Genomic DNA, 17182 nt, shown 5'->3' with positions numbered 1-17182 from the left:
TGTCCCTTGATAAACCAACCATTTAGTTTTTCATATTAAAAATATTGTTTAGTAGAATAACTACTAATATTTAAAAAGAGTTAAATTATATAAAACGAAGTTTGAAATATAATTGGTTTTGAAAGACTAAATATTATATCATTAGATAAGTATTTCGAACATATATATTATGTACATATTACAATTTTAAATAAATAAATATATATATATATATATATATATATATATATATATATATATATATATATATATATATATATATATATATATATATATATATATATATATATATATATATAAATAAACTTAGTCATAAAACGTCCTGATTTAAAATAAAATATTTTGACAAATAACGAGCCACTGATTTATAGAAGCAAATGACCACAACGCTCAATTTTATAAAGTTACATTTTTATAAGGTAATTTATTGATGAGTAAGTTAATTTATTTATAAGGGTACACGTCGCGTAACGTAAAAGGCTATTTTTCTAAACGTACGAAAGTACGCTCGAAAAACCGAAAGTGGTACATGAGTCGAGTGACAACGTACGATTCATTTTAGTAAAAATTACATTTTTACCTTGCTCGTAAATATAATATAATATTTAAATAATTAGAAGAATTAAATAGATTATATTAATATAAACATGTGTTACGTGTATTTGAGTAATTGAAAGCTGGATACAATTACGCATGGGTGTCAGTGCCAAATTTCATCTATAAAACTAACTTGATTCCTGGCTCTCTGGTGCACTCTACCTCTCTCGATATCTCTCTATATATAATTATATTAATTATTAATATTAATATTATTATTATTATTAATATTAAGATTATTAATATTAATCTTATTATTATTAGTATTAGTATTATTAGGAGCGATATTTTTAGTATTATACATAAAATACTACGACAAGAGGTACGCGCGAGTTAGCTCAAAACACGTTTTGTGAGTGAGATAGGGCTAAGGGAATTATGGGTTATAGCTATGGAGGTGATGAGTATGGTTCATAGGTATGCTCGCAAGGTCAATTCATCTTCGTTGCTTCTACGTACCTTTCCTGCAATATTAAATCTCAATATTGATACGTGAGTACTCATAAATTAACTTTTATATATTAATAGGGTATCCCTGACTAGTGCTCGAGAATATAGGATTATGCATACTTGTACTTTTGATATTTCCATTAGATAGGATATGTTGAATCTTGAATTAGTTAAGTATGCGGTTGAGGTAAGGTATAAGATATGCATGTCGTTGGAAAACTAGCAAAAAATTAAGAACTTTTAATTTATAACTCGAATGATTTCGATGAACAGATTAGAAATTATAGTCAACTGAATTTTAGTATTATTGTTAAAATGATTATTATTACTATCGTCGCTATTATCGTCGTTACTATTTTTATCTAGTAGTTATTATTATTATTATGATTAATAATATTATCATTTTTAAGTATAATTAGTAAAAGAATTTTTTTTTGTTATTATTATTATTATTATCATTATTAATATTATCATTATGATTAATTTTTTTTAAATAGTTATTAGTATTATCATTATGATAATTATTATTATTAGTATTATTATCATTAAAAATTGATATTAGTATCATCTAACCATTATGACTAATATTATTATCATTATTATGAATGCGATATAAAAGATGACTAAAAGATATTTTACAAATTGATTAGGAAATAATGATTATGAGTATCATGATGAAATTAAAATATTATAAGATATTGAATTAGATAAAATTATCGTTCTTATTATTTTTATCAATTCATTAAAAGAATTATTAATATTAAAACTATCATTTTTACTAAAATTATCATTTTTAATAGAAATATCATTGTTATTATAAAATATCATTATTATTATCAGCTTAGTACTGTTATTAATAAAAATTATCATTTTAATATCATTTTTAGTAAATATAAATATAAATATTTTATTAGCAGAACAATAATAACTATTATTACAAAATAACACAACTTATAATTATTATTGTTATTATCGATATTATTTTATCAAATAAATATATAATACAAAGATATTTTATTACACGTAATATAATTACATGAATAAAACCTATCATTATATTTCTATGATATTAAATGAACTTTATAAATTTATTTACTTAAAATACATAAAAGAATATTCTTATTTTAATATAAACTTTTATTAATAAATGATTTTTCTTAATTACTTTAACAAAATCTAATAAATATATTTAAATATATATAAGTTTAATATATTTAAGTTAAATAATAATCATGTATGGATTTTGGAAATCATTTTTGGTCAAATTGATTTTTGTTGACTTTTGCATATTAGTCTCGAGCATTAGGATTGTGGTACACTATGACTTGACTTAATTTGTTAGACAAATATTGACCAACATATAAATATATATAATTAATTTAGATTCGTGAATCTGAGGCCAACCTTGCACTTGTTCAATGATGTTATATGTATTTTTACTACGAAATACATTAGGTGAGTTTCATTGCTCCCTTTTTAAATGCTTTTGCAATATATATTTTTGGGACTGAGAATACATGCGCTACTTTTATAACTGTTTTACGAAATAGACACAAGTAATCAAAACTACATTATATGGTTGAATGATCGAAGCCGAATATGCCCCTTTTTGCTTGGTAACCTAAGAATTAGTAAACCGATCTACTAATTGACGCGAATCCTAAAGATAGATCTATTGGGCCTAACGAACCCCATCCAAAGTACCGGATGCTTTAGTATTTCGATGTTGTTTTTATCATGTCCGAAGGATTTCCCGGAATGATAGGGGATATTCTTATATGCATCTTGTTAATATCGGTTACCAGGTGTTCAATCCATATGAATGATTTTTGTCTCTATGCATGGGACGTATATTTATGAGAAATGAAAATGAAAATTTTGTGGTCTATTAAAATGATGGAAATGATTATTTATGTTAAACTAATGAACTCACCAACCTTTTGGTTGACACTTTAAAGCATGTTTATTCTCAGGTGTTAAAGAAATCTTCCGCTGTGCATTTGCTCATTTTAAAGATATTACTTGGAGTCTTTCATGGCATATTTCGAAGAACGTTGCATTCGAGTCATTGAGTTCATCAAAGATTATTATTAAGTCAACTTATAGTTGGATAGTGGATATTAAGAAATGGTATGCATGCCTGTCAAATTTCGATGAAATCGAAGTTTGTCTTTTAAAAACGAATGCAATGTTTGTAAAATGTATCATATAGAGGTCAAATACCTCGCAATGTAATCAACTATTGTGAATCGTTTATAATGTATATGAACGGGTCCTTTCATTATTTGACTGTATTGTCAACGGATGTATTGTTAGAAACTATTATATACGATGATTGTCTATACGTAAAAATCATCAGACATCGAAAACCTTGGATTTATATATTCATTTATGGTGTACCTTTTTAAAAGAATGCAATGTTTACAAAATGTATCATATAGAGGTCAAAACCTCACTATGAAATCAATGAATGATGTATTTGTCCAAATAGATTTGGATGGGTTATCACAGTTGGTATCAGAGCTTGAGATCATAGGGAACCAGAATTTGCATTAGTGTGTTTAACTGGTAATTGTTAGGATGCATTAGTGAGTCTGGACTATGACCGTATCTGTTTTTACCGAGTTTTGCTTACCATTTATTGTCGAAAATTACTTTCTTATCATTCCTAAGTCTAGACATGTCTTACTACATTTACTGCATAGATAGTGTACCGACAAAATTCATATCTTAGCATATATGTTACTTTAAACTTTTCCTGACATCTTTCGAAAATTTCTCCTTAATTTATGGGATTTTGGTATTATATATACATATGTAAATTATGTATTGAAGAATACCAAATCTAAGTCCTATAATCTATTTCACATCAAAAATCATTTCCCTGATTACACAAAATGGATCCTGTATCTAGTTCAAATTCCTTAAACTCCGACAGCTATTCCGATATGGATATTCACCTGAACTCCGAAGACAGTGTAACCGGAATGGATCAACCAATTAGCCATCACCTATTCTGGATGAATTGGGAATGGGTTCGTAGCCTACTTAGTCATTGGAGATAAGAAGAAGGTGATCCCTTCCATCCACCACATTCCCCTCTTGGCGAAGAACCTGAAGCACTTACCGGCGAACCTGTTCGTAATACCATTTTCTCTCTCATCTCCAGAGTATCTCGTCATGATTATATACTATCTTAAATTCTGATCTTATTCATCCGCTCGTCCGAACCGCCAATCATCTCGGTGTAGTAGAAGAAGTCAACGAGCTTCGCGCTCGGGTAGTGACTTTGGAGAATACGGTGCAAAGATTACAAGCACCAGCAACATCACCGACATCAACAGTACCACCATCATCAACACCAACAGTATCATTACCACTACCAACAACAACATCGACATCTCACACCTTAACATCACAATCTGTACCTCGAACATCAACGTCATACGCACCATAGATACTAAGGAATACCAACAACAATAAACGATGAAGTATTGATTCATAACTTCATCGAAGAAATATTCTGCAGAGAATATGTAGTTTCTAAAAGTTTTAGAGATTACTTATTCTAGTTCTAATTGTAAACCAGATGAGTGAGCAAATAGAAATGATGAAATAAAACCCTGATCGGAATAGTGCACGATTTACAAGCTAGATCTATTTTACCAGCAGCATCAACAGTACCTTCAGCATCACCAGCACCATCAGTACCGTCAGCATCGTCAGCATCAGCAGCATCTACAACATCACAAGCTCTGCCAGATCCATAATCACCGCAAACATCATCACTAATCAACAACGCGTATATCGTATCAACGAGTTATGAAGTATTAACTCATTCCCTCTGAAGAAATTATATGTATATTGTAACGACCCTGGATTTTCCGACTTATATTATTAATATTTATTATTAATCCTTGCGTTTTAATAAATGTATTCTTATACATTTTCCTTGTCACCGTAATTGACTTTCCATGTCCCGACTTGTCTTTGTGACACACGTTTTTCACAAATAATATTTTGAATATTATTTACATACATAATTAATTATTATTAATTATTCCTAATTAACTAATGCAAGTAGTTAATTACTTGAGCTTTTTATTAATTTGTTGCTTACTATTACTTGGGCTTATATTATTGGACTTGGAAGCCCACCCTACTTTCCTTAATGGACTACTAGTAAGCTCACTAATATGCTAATGATACATTAAGCTTAAACAAGGTTAATTAGTTAAATGAGGAGACAAAAATTTTTCAAGCATGCATGACCAACTTTCCATGCATTTAACCTTATACCTCATTCTATCATTTACCATACTCCCACACTTGAAAGTTGAACTTGACCATCCTCTTTTGGAGGCCTTGAAACCATCGGCCTTGTTGGTGGGGAGGGAGAGTTCAAATTTTTTTTTTTTTTTTTTTGTTACTTATAAGCTTGTATTACCTCATTCCACACACACTTCATTCTTACACTACTTTCTTTCTAAACTTTACTCTCTAAAATTGTAAGTAACAAACTTTATTTTTCATCTTCTTTTTCCTTTAAAAATCACCAAGTATCATCATCAATTTACTAGTTGTTGTTTGTTGTTAAAGATCAAACTTACTAGTTTGTATCTTCATGTAATCTTGCTTCTTCCATCCTTTGTTTGATGAGAAGTCAAGAATAAAAATCTAAGCTTGTTAGTTTATGGTTCTACACTTGAAGTATTATGTAGATCTAAAGTTCATAAGCTTTAAGATCTTACTTGTGTTCATGTTTTGTAAACTTAAGGTTTATTTTCTTAAGATCCAAGCTTTGGCTTGAATCTTCTTAAGTATGAAACAAACATGAACTTATTAATTGTAACTTTAGTTTATTTCTTTCTTTTGTAAGTATTTCAATTCATGATTTATATATGTTGGTCAAGTATTACTAGTTAATCTTGATCTCAATTTTCTTGAAACTAAAGTTAAACTTTGTAAGTTCAAGAACATGGAAGTTAAACTTTCTAGTTATAACTTCATACACTTATGTTGTATCTAAGTTTTTATAGCTTATGGTCTTCCAAATTTTGTCTAAAACAAAAGCTTATAAGCTTATATACATTTTGCAAGACAAAAATCTAAGTTTCATAACTTATGGTTTTATTAAAGTGAAGATCCAAGTTCCATAACTTAGGATTTAACTTAAGAACACTAGATCTAGACTTTCTAGTCAAGGATCTTCAAGATCTAACTAATATCTAAGTTCTACACCTTAAAATCTTGTTTATTTAGTTTACTTTCAAGTTTATAGCTTAATATTACTACTAGAACTCATGTATGTGTCGGATCTAAGATCATGATGTAACTTTGGTTCATCAACCTACTTGCAACTCTTAAATGAGTTGTGCTACATATCTTAAACATACACTAGTGTCATGATGGTCAAAACTTGGTAAAGATGATGAAACACATCAACGAGTTGTACACTTGAAGCTATAAGCATCAAGGATGAGAACCGTGATGAGTATCAAGCACCAAGAACCCACCGGAACACTTTGCTTACTGTTTTTGGGATCTGATCAGTAACCTGGACTACTGGAAAAGTTAATTTCCAGAATGTTAGGTTCGATTAGATGACTTTTCGTTTAGGACCCGTCTTAATCCGATTTACGGTTTAGGATTTATAGCCTTCCGAAAGTCACCACACCTTTGTAATGTTATGCTGAAATTTCTGACCTACTCGCACTTAAACTGTCGCCACGGTCAAACGAAGACGAGTTTGGTTCTGAAAATTGATCAGTGGTGGGAGGACTCACATACGGAGCCATAGCTACTGACTATGCATCTTTTCAATTTGTATATAGGTCGTAGCAGCTGAACGAAGTCAGCCTTTGTTTCGATCTCTATTCTTGATTGAAAGCTTACTTTACTTTTTACTTATGTTGTTGATGATGATGATACTTAAGACCTAATTTACATACTTTTAAACCTTTGGGAACGATTTACTGACTTAGTAACTTTTGACTTAGGTTGAGGACCTTTCGGACCAACTACTTGCTTACTTATCTCGTACCGACTTTACTACTTTTCACTGTGAGTTATAGCATCCCTTTTTACTTTAACTATTTTGGGAACTGAGAATACATGCGCGTTTTACGTTTTACATACTAGGCAATAGTACTTAAACTTTATATATGTGTGGGTTATACAACGGCATAAACTTTCCCCTTAGCCCGGTAACATTTAGTCATTGGTCTTTGAACCGGTGAACGCGAATCTTAGATATGGATCCATAGGGTTTGACATCCCCACTCGGGCTAGTAGCGCTAGCATTTAACGGGTGTTTAATACTTCGTAAACTTACACACTCACCAAGTGTACTTTTAGGGGGTGATATTACGTTAAGTTAGTTACCAAGTGCCCACGGATGAACATATACTTTTCATACTATTTTGAAACACTGAAATCTCGTGGCCTACCTTAAATTACTGTTATACTTAAACTATAGCTCACCAACATTCGTGTTGACATTTTTAAGCATGTTTTCTCAGGTGCTTAGAAGTTTGATTGCTTTCGTTGTTGTAGTATTGCTGTGTAGACACCCGCTGCTTCTGTTAGAGATGTCTCCGCATGAAACATTTATTTTGCATTCAAACTATGTTACTTTTGAAACAATGAATTTGTAATGACCTACGGGTCTCGTACTTATGTTAATTGCTTCTATTCGTAGAAGCCTACTTTCGTTTGTAAAACTTTTGATGTCGGTTATGACGTCACTCTTTCTTATGAATGCAAACTTATTTTAAAACAGCATATAGTGTTTGACCTTGTAATGATCCTGTTGTTGATGATCCGTACATGTTAATTTTGTACAGGGCGTCACATTTGGTATCAGAGCATTGGTTGTAGGGAATTAGGTTGCATTAGTGAGTCTTGACCGGACCGAGTGGGATTCACTAATAGGACTAATCTACAACTTGCTAGTTTGCTTGTTTCTGCAGAACTTTCTGCATGCTGCTGCTTACTTTTACTGCTATATGTCATATACCACTACTTGTTTTCACTACTGCATGCTACTATCTGCTTTCGATTGCATGATACTTCTGTAGGGTTTGTTATTATTGCCATGCTACTTACTGCTATAGATGATCTAGACTGTCGTAGTTACTTTGCCTAATACGTGTTTGCTATATGACTTACTGACATGGAAAAAGTTATTTTTCCTTGTTGAGATGTCGGATATCTCACCCATCATCATTGACTTGGACAGCGACTCAGATTCATCTGCCGCCTCGCCTGCAGCTGCTGCCGACTCACAGATCCCGTCATCGCTACCTTCCAGTGACTCTGGCGATTCATCCTCTGGGGACAGTAGCCACGCACCTAACCTGATGATCATCTCCGACGGAGACGAGGACCCGGAGGAGATTCCAGCTCCACCTAGCCCAGGACTCCCGGAGCCACAGCACCATTCCGGTGGTGCTCTGACTCCTGGGGGAAATGAGGACGGTCGTTTCCGTAATGAGCGAGGACATTGGGTCAGACGCCTTGCTGATGGACGTGTCGTGCTGATCCCACCTAGCAGATATCGACTGATGACCACCGGTCGAGCAGATCCACCCTCAGATGATTCAGACGACTCATCATCCGATGACTTCAGCGAGGATGATTCCGACGAGGATTCCGACGAGGACCCTGAGAAGACGCCCGTGCAGCCGCCCTCTACCCCGCCGAAGAAGCGGTATCATTTCGATGGTACTGTTATTCCAGGGGTTAACGGAGGCAGACCGTTCGTAGATGCTCGCGGACAGTTGGTTAGGGTTACCGCCCGTAAGCGGGTTGTGCCTTACCCTGCCGACCCATTCGTATGTAAGGCTTCTCGTTACGCACCGTCTACTTTTGGTGCTGGACCGTCTGCACCACCAGCTCCACCAGCATCATCTGCACCACCGACTCCACCTGTACCATCTGCACCGCCTGCCCCACCAGCATCCCCCGTCGTCGAGGAACTGATGAGGGAAGTGCATATCCTTCGTACTCGGGTAACTGAGCTCGAGGAATAGGTGTCCTACATGATGGACATCCTTTACACACTGTTACCATAGGGCTGTTGTATTAGATTTCATTATGTAATCTTGTTTGTAGTTTCATGTTTTACTCATGTATTGTACGAACCTTATGCGGATGTATGCAACTTTCTTATTTAGTGAATGGAACTTGGTGTTGTTTAATTTCTGTACGGTGTTCTATTTATGTTACTATATGATGATTTTGTGGTATCTGCATTACTTAATTAGCATGCGATGTGTTGATTTCATGTTGGTTACCATATACCGTATTATTTATTGAATGCTGGATTTTGACTTAAGTCAAAATTTCTGTTTTGAAGATTAATGGCAAACGGAAGATCAACGCCCACAGCAGCACAGACTGAGGAGATGATAACTGAATGAATAGCTGCAGCAATTGCGAATGTCAACCCCCAAGCTCAACCTGTTAACCAGAACAATCATAACGGGTGTGTGATGCCCCGTACAAAACCATCGTGTACGAATCATCAACAACAGGATCATTACAAGGTTAAGTACTATATGCTGTAAATAAAGAAGTTGCATTCACGATAGAAAGATGACGTCATAATTGACATCAAATGTTTTACACCAAGAGTATGCTTCTACGAATAGCAAGCATGAATAAATGTATGTGACCCTTAGGTCGTTACAAAACATAGTTTCAAATGTATTAAAGTTTGAATGCAAGATAAACAGTTCATGCGGTGATAACACTAGAGCAGCGGGTGTCTACGGCAAGACTAGTACACAGCGGAAGCAACCTTAAGCACCTGAGAAAAACATGCTTAAAAACGTCAACACAAAGGTTGGTGAGCTATAGTTTAAGTATAACAGTAATGTAAGGTAGGCCATGAGATTTCAGTGCTACAAAGAGCGTTTCAAAACAGTATGATAAAGTATATGTTAACCGTGGGCACTTGGTAACTAACTTAACGTTTATACCCCCTGAAAGTACACTTGGCAAGTGCGTATATATACGAAGTATTAAACACTCGTTAAATGCTAGCGCGACTAGCCCTAGTGGGGATGTCAAACCCTATGGATCCATATCTAAGATTCGCGTTCACCGGTTCAAAAACCAATGACTAAACGTTACCGAGCTAAAGGGAATGTTTCTGCCTTTATATAACCCACACATATATAAAGTTTAAGTACTCGTGCCTAGTATGTAAAACATAAAATCCGCATGTATTCTCAGTTTCCAAAATAAGTTAAAGTAAAAAGGGAATGCTATAACTCACAATGATAAAGTAGCGGTAAAGTATGACTCGGAAAGTAAGCAAGTAATGAAGGTTGTCCAAACGGGTCCTCAACCTAAGTCAAATAGTACTAAGTCAGTAAATCGTCCGAATAGGTTTAAAAGTATGTAAATAAGGTCTTAAAGGTCATCATCATTCATCATCAAACAAAAGGTGTAAAGTAAGTTTCGTTTATGAAAGAAGTTTAAAACAAAGGCTGACTTCGGTCAGTCACCACGGCCTCAATACCTACTGAAATAAGGTGAGACCAGTGGTCATGGCTCCGTATATGAGTCCTTTAGTTGTGGTAAAAATTACAGAAGCAAACTCGTCTTCGTTTGACCGTGGCGACGGTCTAAGTGCGAGTAGGTTAGAATTTTTCAGCACAACGTTAAATGGACATAGTGACGATCGGAGGGCCATAAATCCTAAACCGTAACTCGAATTAAGACGAGTCCTAAATGAAAAGTTATCTACTCGAATAGAGCTATCTGAAAATCATCTTTACAGTAGCCCAGGTCATACGGGACAGACACAAAAACAGTAAAACAGTAGGGTCAGTAGGTTCCGGTGGTTCTTGGTGCTCGATGCTTATCATGGTTCTCATCCTTGATGCATATAGCTTTAAGTGTACAACTGATAATGCTAAAAACGAACATATATTTCATAGCATTATTTCCCAAGAAAGACAAGCTTTTAGTTGCAATTGTTCTATTTACAAGTGATATTCGTTTAAATATTAAAAGGTGAAGACAAAAGACAGATTCGACGAATTGAAGACGCAAACGATCAAAAAGCTCAAAAGTACAAAATACAATCAAAGAGGTTCCAATTATTGATAAGAAACGTCTCGAAATTATAAGAGTACAAGATTCAAAACGCAAAGTACAAGATATTAAATTGTACGCAAGGACGTTCGAAAATCCGGAACCGGGATCAGAGTCAACTCTCAACGCTCGACGCAACGAACTAAAAATTACAAGTCAACTATGCACATAAATATAATATAATATTTAAATAATTCTTATAATTATTTATATATTATATAAATAATAAAAATCCGTCGGCAAGAAAGACTCCAAAGTTGGTGAGCTGGAATTTCAAACTCCCCGACTCGCGGAGTTTGAAGGCAGAAAAGGCCGCGAGTCGCGGAGACCCCCTAAACTCAATTCCCTATAAAAGCAAATGAATTCTGATCATTTTCATATCAATAATCTATCTCTCTCTCAATATATACGTAATATATATATATATATATATATATATATATATATATATATATATATATATATATATATATATATATATATATATATATAATTTATATTTTAATTTTAATTTTAATTTTAAATCCTAATAATAAGGGTATGTTAGCGAATGTTGTAAGGGTGTAAGTCGAAATTCTGTCCGTGTAACGCTACGCTATTTTTAATCATTGTAAGTTATGTTCAACCTTTTTACATTAATGTCTCGTAGCTAAGTTATTATTATGCTTATTTAATCCGAAGTAATCATGATGTTGGGCTAATTACTAAAATTGGGTAATTGGGCTTTGTACCATAATTGGGGTTTGGACAAAAGAACGACACTTGTGGAAATTAGACTATGGGCTATTAATGAGCTTTATATTTGTTTAACTAAATGATAGTTTGTTAATGTTAATATAAAGATTTATAATTGGACGTACCCATAAATTACCATATACACTCGATCGGACACGATGGGCTGGATATTTATATGTACGAATAATCGTTCATTTAACCGGACACGGGAATGGATTAATAGCCACTAGAATAATTAAAACAGGGGTGAAATTATGTACAAGGACACTTGGTATAATTGATAACAAAGTATTAAAACCTTGGGTTACACTCAGTCGACATCCTGGTGTAATTATTAAACAAAGTATTAAAATCTTGTTACAGTTTAAGTCCCCAATTAGTTCTAATATTTAACTTCGGGTATAAGAATAATTTGACGAGGACACTCGCACTTTATATTTATGACTGATGGACTGTTATGGACAAAAACCAGACGGACATATTAAATAATCCAGGGCAAAGGACAATTAACCCATGGGCATAAAACTAAAATCAACACGTCAAACATCATGATTACGGAAGTTTAAATAAGCATAATTATTTTATTTCATATTTAATTTCCTTTATTTTATATTTAATTGCACTTCTAAATATCACATTTTATTTTATTGTTATTGTATTTAATTGCACTTTTAATTATCGTACTTTTAATTATCGCAAGTTTATTTTATCGCACTTTTATTTATCGCAATTTCATTATCGTTATTTACTTTACGCTTTAAATTAAGTCTTGTATTTATTTTTTTTTCATTTGGTTTTAACTGCGACTAAAGTTTTAAAATCGACAAACCGATCATTAAACGGTAAAACCCCCCCTTTATAATAATAATATTACTTACATATATATATATTTGTATTTTTATAAAAGTAAACTAATATAGCGTTAAGCTTTGTTTAAAGATTTTCCCTGTGGAACGAACCGGACTTACTAAAAACTACACTACTGTACGATTAGGTACACTGCCTATAAGTGTTGTAGCAAGGTTTAAGTATATCCATTCTATAAATAAATAAATATCTTGTGTAAAATTGTATAATATTTAATAGTATTTCCTTGTAAAATATAAGCTATTTTATATACACCTCTGCTTTGACATCAATAACTCGTTGATGTGTTTGCATCATTTTCACCAAGGTTTGACCATCATAACCCAAGTGTAAGTCTAAGACATGAAACACAACTCACTTAAGTGTTGCAAGTGTTTTGATGAACCAAAGTTACATCAAAGTCTTAGATTCAACACATACATGAAATGTAAAAGTAATATTGAACTACAAACTTGAAAGTAAACTAACTAATCAAGATCTTAAGATGTAGAACATAGTTCTTAGTTAGATCTTGAAGATCCTAGACCCAAAAGTCTAGATCTAACATAATTGTACAAAGTCATAATTAAAGAAAGCTTACTTACATGTTCTTGAACTTTCAAGTTAACTTTTAGTTCAAGATTAATGAGATCAATGTTAACTAGTAACACTTGACCAACAAGAACATAAATCATGAAATTAAATTGCAAGTAAATGAAGTAAATAAGCTAAGTAAACAAGTAACTAGTTCATGGGTTGTTCATACTTTAAAGATTCAAACCAAAGTTTGATCTTTAAGAAAGTAAACTTGAAGTTTACTTTATGAATCACAAGTAATGATTTTCAACACATGAACTTACAATCTTTGAAGCAATAAATGTAGAACATAACTAGAAAGTTAGTTCTTGTTTGTTCTTGTAAATACAAGATAAAAATGAAGAATAAACTAGAGAGTTGATTCTTGTAACTAGTAAAGAACAACTAATTAAGACAAGTAAGTAAACAACTAATCAAAGACAAGTAACAAAACAACAACAAGAACAAGTGATGATGATGATGATTAAAGGTGTATATAATTCGGTTTTGGATGGAGAAAAAGAGAGGAAAAAGTCTCATAATACTTACAAGAATGTAGAGAAAAGAGAGAAAAGTTTGAAGTGAGATGAAGTGTGTGTGTGAGGAATGAGGAAGTAAGTGAATAAGTTAACAAAATTTGAAACAAAAACACTCCTCATGGAGCTCCTAGCCGACGGTTTTGGGGGAAGGGAGGAGGAAAGGTTTTGTTCACTAGTTACTTGTGTACATTTGATTAAAAAGGTGGTTAATAAGGAAGCTTGCATGGGGATTATGGAGTGACTAGATTCTTCATGACATAACTAACTAGTTAAAACTAAATGGATTACTTACATGAATGAATGGGCTAAATAGTCCATTAAAGAAGTAGGGTGGGCTTATAAGCCCATATTCAAGAGTCCATTTATATTAATCAAACCCAAGTTCAAGTAATTCCCAAGTAAATCCAATTAAAGCCCAAGTAACTAACTAATAGTCTTAGTTAATTAAAAAGATTAATAAAACTTAATCATGAATGTAAATAATATTCTAAAAATATTATTCGTGAAGTTTCGTGTGTCACAAAGACATTTCGGGCATTTAAAAGTCATGTACGGTTAATCATGGCAACAAGTAAATGTAATAACATACATTCGTTTAATCACAAGTATTAATAATAACAATTATTAATAAATAAACGTTGGAAAATCCAGGGTTGTTACAGGGTGTACCTATAAGGAATTTCAAAGCTGCAAGCCCCACAATTTCAGTGGTACTGAGGGGCCGGTTGGACTGACGAGGTGGTTTGAGAAATTGGAAGCTGTGTTCCGTGTGAGCAACTGCTCAGAAATGAACAAGACTAAGTATGCCTCCTGTACACTGTCGGATGGCGCTTTAACCTGGTGGAACACACTTGCTCAGGCTAAGGGTATTGACGAGGCTTATACTACACCATGGGAGGAATTTAAGGGGGCTATGATCGAGGAGTACTGCCCCAGAACAGAGATTCAGAAAATGGAAGCTGAGTTTTGGGAGTTGAAGGTTGTGGGAACCGATCTCGATGGTTATAACCGAAGGTACTTGGAACTAGCTTTGATGTGTCCCACGATGGTTACCCCAGAATTTAAGCGAATGGAACGGTATTTGTAGGGACTTCCCAAGTCCATTCAGGGAAATGTCACCTCTTCAAAACCAGCTAATGTCCCGGAAGCTATGCGCATGGCGCACACCCTGATGAACCAAATTACCAGCAAAGAACCAGAAAAGGGGAAATTCGAATCGGGAGCTTGTAATGAGAAACGTAAGTGGGACAGCAACAAGGGAAGGGTCTTTGATCAAAACCCAGCTAAGAGGCATGAAAGTTTCAAGGGAAATAACCCCAACCCGAACCCTAGCTCAAACCCTAACTACAAGGGTAGTCTCCCGCAGTACAAGAGATGCTACAAGCATCATACCGGGTACTGCAACGTGATCTGTAAAAAGTGTAAAAGGACTGGGCATATTGGCAAAGACTGCAAGATCACTACCCCAACTGTGAAGACAAACCCTACTGGACCAAGGAAATGCTATGAGTGTGGACAACAGGGCCACTTCAGGAATGAATGTCCCAACAAGAGAAAGGACGGCGGGCCAGCGGGTGGAAGAGCTTTCAATGTAAACGCAAGGGATGCCCGTGAGAACCCCGACTTGGTTACAGGTATATTCACTATCAACAATCTATTAGCTTCTGTCCTATTTGATACTGGTGTCGATAGGAGTTATGTATGTAGACACTTTTGCTCTAAGATAAATTGGTCGTTAGTTCCTTTAAAGGAGAGTATGCTTGTTGAGGTAGCCAATGGAAAACTTGAGAAAGTTGACCAAATTAGCCGAGGAGGTATTATCAACATAGCTGGTGTGGATTTCGAGATTGACTTGATACCCATCAAATTGGGAAGTTTTGACGTGATTGTCGTTATGGACTGGTTGACCAAGGTAAGGGCTGACATTATCTGTGGAGATAAAGCTATTCGCATACCACACGGAGATGGTGAGCCACTGATTATTTACGGAGAGAGATGTAACTCGAAGCTGAACCTCATTAGTTGCATGAAAGCACAAAAGATCATGAAGAAAGGACGTCTTGCTGTTTTAGCACATGTGAAAATATTAGAAACCGAGGTGAGGAGCATGGATGATGTATGAATTGTGAACGAATTTCCCGATGTCTTCCCAGAAGAATTGCCTGGATTACTGTCGACGAGGGTAGTGGAGTTGCAGATCGATTTAGTGCCAGGAGCTGCACCTGTAGCTCGCGCACCTTATCGACTCGCACCTTCCGAAATGCAAGAGTTGCAAAGTTAACTACAAGAAATGCTAGACCGTGGATTTATCCAACTAAGTTCATCGCCTTGGGGTGCACCTGTTTTGTTTGTGAAGAAGAAGGACGGATCTTTCCGCATGTGTATCGATTATCGTGAGCTGAACAAGTTGACGATCAAGAATCGGTATCCCCTTCCCAGAATTGACGATCTTTTTGATCAGCTGCAAGGATCAAGCGTTTATTCTAAGATTGATTTGCGATCAGGTTATCACCAGTTGAGGGTGAAGGAGAGTGATGTGATGAAAACTGCGTTCAGAACCCGTTATGGTCACTATGAGTTTCTCGTGATGCCACTCGGTTTAACCAACGCACCTGCCATGTTTATGGATCTCATGAATCGTGTATGCAAGCCGTACCTGGATAAGTTCGTTATCGTCTTCATAGACGATATCCTCATCTACTCCAAAAGCGAAGAAGAACATGAGCAACATCTTCGACTAGTGCTTGAACTCTTGAGACAAGAGCAACTTTATGTTAAATTCTCCAAGTGTGAGTTTTGGTTGAAGGAATTCCAATTCCTGGGTCATATTGTGAGCGATCAAGGTATCAAAGTTGATCCCACAAAGATTGAAGCTATCAGCAAGTGGGAAACCTCCACTACTCCGACTCATATCCGCCAATTTTTAGGTCTCGCCGGTTACTACCGAAGATTTATTGAAGGTTTCTCTCTGATTGCGCGTCCTTTGACCGCGCTGACTCACAAAGGGAAGAAGTTCATTTGGGAAACCGAACATGAATCAGCATTTCAAACCTTGAAGCAGAAGTTAACCACCGCACCTATCTTATCACTTCCCGAAATTAGTGACGACTTCATTGTATATTGTGATGCCTCGAAAAATAGTTTTGGTTGCGTATTGATGCAAAGAACGAGGGTCATTACTAATGCTTCTCGTCAACTGAAGATTCACGGCGAAACTACACTACTCACTATCTCAAACTTGGAGCCGTTGTTTTTGCGCTCAAATTGTGGAGACACTATCTTTATGGAACTAAGAGTACTATCTTCACCGACCACAAAATCCTCCAACACAT

This window comes from Rutidosis leptorrhynchoides, chromosome 10 (genome assembly GCF_046630445.1).
Source record: "Rutidosis leptorrhynchoides isolate AG116_Rl617_1_P2 chromosome 10, CSIRO_AGI_Rlap_v1, whole genome shotgun sequence".
NCBI lineage: Eukaryota > Viridiplantae > Streptophyta > Magnoliopsida > Asterales > Asteraceae > Rutidosis > Rutidosis leptorrhynchoides.
The sequence above is the reverse complement of the archived record's forward strand: the minus strand, read 5'-3'. Positions refer to the sequence as shown.